Source organism: Elephantulus edwardii, unplaced genomic scaffold, assembly GCF_000299155.1.
Source record: "Elephantulus edwardii isolate Elephantulus edwardi_28Jun2011 unplaced genomic scaffold, EleEdw1.0 scaffold00001, whole genome shotgun sequence".
In the NCBI taxonomy this organism is placed as follows: Eukaryota; Metazoa; Chordata; class Mammalia; order Macroscelidea; family Macroscelididae; genus Elephantulus; species Elephantulus edwardii.
In genome coordinates, this window is record NW_006399751.1 from 43,762,776 (window position 1) to 43,765,318 (window position 2,543).

Below are 2,543 nucleotides of genomic sequence, written 5' to 3' on the forward strand. Positions count from 1 at the left end.
CGTTTTTGTATTTTGCGGTTTAATTAACAAAACAAAAACCTATACAAAAAGAAAAAGGGCTCTGATGGGCCAGCAGGGGAGGCGGCTAGTTCTTGCTGTGCTCCCCAAGTGTCTTGCTGCTGGATGAAGGGGTTGGGGATGTCCTGCATGGAGTTGTGTCCCCACTGTGCCCCACAGGCATCAGGCATCTTGCTGTTGGATGGTAGGGGATGTCCCCACTGTAGGGCCCCCCCCCCCACTTCCTACTGCTGGATGAAGGGGTTGTGTGTCCCCACTTTGCCCCACAGATGTCCTGCTGCTGGATGCTTGGGGATGACCTCCATGGAGTGGCGTGTCCCCACTGTGGCCCTCCCAGGCATCCTACTGCTGGATGACAGGGTTGGGGGTGGCCTTCATGGGGGGCCGTGACCCCACCGTGCCCTCTAGGTGGTCTGCTACTGGATGAAGGGGTTGGGAATGGCCTTCATGCCGTCCTGCAGGCAGATGAGCACCAGGGACGTGCCCCGGCACACCACCAGGCCCAGCTGCCTCGTGTCTTCCGTCAGTTTGTACTGGTCATCAGGGTCTCTCATGTACACGATGGTGCCATCCAGCACGAGGTTGAGGAGGGGATTGAAGCCTTTCAGGATTCCACTGGCTTCCCGGCTTCCTTTAAACTTCACCCTGATGGTCTTGTCGAGTACTTGGACCAGTCCAAGATGCTCTCCTTCTTCTTCTTCTCTGTGTCCGCCATCTTGCCACGTTCACCTACAGTAATGATCTTAACGCAGTATTTGTCCTTATAAAACTGTCTTAGTTCACTCAACATAATGCTCTCCAGTCTCTCCCAAGTTATGTAGTATTTTTTGAAATTGTTTTGCTTATTTTTTAAATCTTAATTTGCTTATTTTTTTTGGCATTATAATAACTCCCTACTTTTCTTACTATTCTTCAGTCTTTTATGCTTTTATGTACATCTTATCTTTGCTCCTTAATACTAGATTTCTGTTCTTGGCTGCCTGTTCTTTTTATGCACATTGTCTCTCTGGGCAGGCTCATCCTCTCCTGATTATAATCTTCCATTGGCTTCTGTTTTATATATCTTGTCGCAGCAGAGAACTCAGATTTCTCCTCTGAGTTCTAGGTTCACATATCTGACTGCCTTGAATATATTTAGTTTATTGCCTTCATTGAACATATTTAAAGCTGAGTACAGAAACTTTTGCATTTTCTATCTTGTCTAGCAGCACTGCCTACTTTCAACATACATCTGTAAATCAGACACTTGGAAGATTTATGTTTGTCTCTTTTTTAAAGTAGAGGATAAATATGTCTCTAGTGTGTTTTCTCTGTAGCTATTCCATTTATTTCTTGCATTATTGCTGAGATACTGGAAACAGTTATTATCGTGATGTTTACCAAATGGTGATTTAAAAATGCTCATTGTTCATGTAAGGATCAGTGGGGATTTTATTGTATTGAATTCTATTCGGAGGAAGAGTTTCTCCCTATTTATTCATATACTTGATTATTTCTATTTTATGGATTCTTGTTGCATTTATTCTGTGGGTTATAATCCATTAACATTACTGTTTGTTTCTCAAATAGTCTCCAGTGTGACTGTTAGCAGCCTCTTGTTATCCACCCTCCTTTTTGAAAAATGAGTACAATATGAAACTTGTTGTTTTAACCATTTTAAGTATATAACTCAGTGTCATTATGGGCTCACATGCTGTGTAACTATGACCACTATTTCCAACACTTTTCATCACCTAAAGCCAAAACATGCTTGTTAAACAATAACTCTTCATCTCTCTCCTATCTCTAAGCCCAATAATTGCTAATATGTTTTCAGTTAGTTGTCTGGTCTAGATATTTTATATTATTGGAATTATGAAGTATTTGTCTTTTGTGTATGACTTATTTCATTGATTGTAGTCACTATGTCATTCCATCTTGTTGGGAGTCTTCCTGTCTTTTATTGACTGTCCATCTTCCCAAGCATGATATCTCTTTGCAAGAAATAACCTCTTCTAACAGTATGTCAAGTATGAAAGACGAAGAAGCGTCGCCATCTTTTCCTCCAAGGAATACTCTGGGTGCTCTTGTCCAAGACATATCTATTTGTTCTTTTGGCAGTCCATTCAGTACTCTTCTCCACACTCCAAACTCCAGCTGTCTTCGAACTCTCATCTTAGTCTTTTCAGTTAGGTGTGATGGGAAGATGTTTTTGGTTTACCCCTCCTCTTGTGCAGTGAGTTGACACAATGCCTACAGTAGTGGACTCAATTGTCACAGGATGGCACAGGATAGGACAGGGTTCAGGTCTTTTGTTCATTGGCTCACTGTGAGTGGACTCCATGATGTTATGTGACAACAATAAAGCAGTTGCAAAATTTTACTTATTTGCTCCTCTCTCAGTGCTGAGGTTTGCCCTTTGTCTGAAAATTGTTATTTCATAAATTTTTAATTATTTTTCTGCTACTAACAAAATTACATATAGACCACTACTGATCTTTATCTGTTTTGCCATAAATGGTGGTAGTTATGTGTTGTGGAGTTTT

General features: G+C 41.4%; 1 protein-coding gene and 1 pseudogene across 1 annotated transcript in view; one reads left to right on the forward strand and one right to left on the reverse strand.

Annotated features, from left to right (window-relative positions):
* OLA1 (Obg-like ATPase 1) overlaps window positions 1-2,543 on the forward strand; it is a 211,813-nt gene that overhangs the window by 14,366 nt on the left and 194,904 nt on the right. The window lies entirely within an intron of this gene.
* LOC102874614 lies at window positions 435-733 on the reverse strand (annotated as a pseudogene).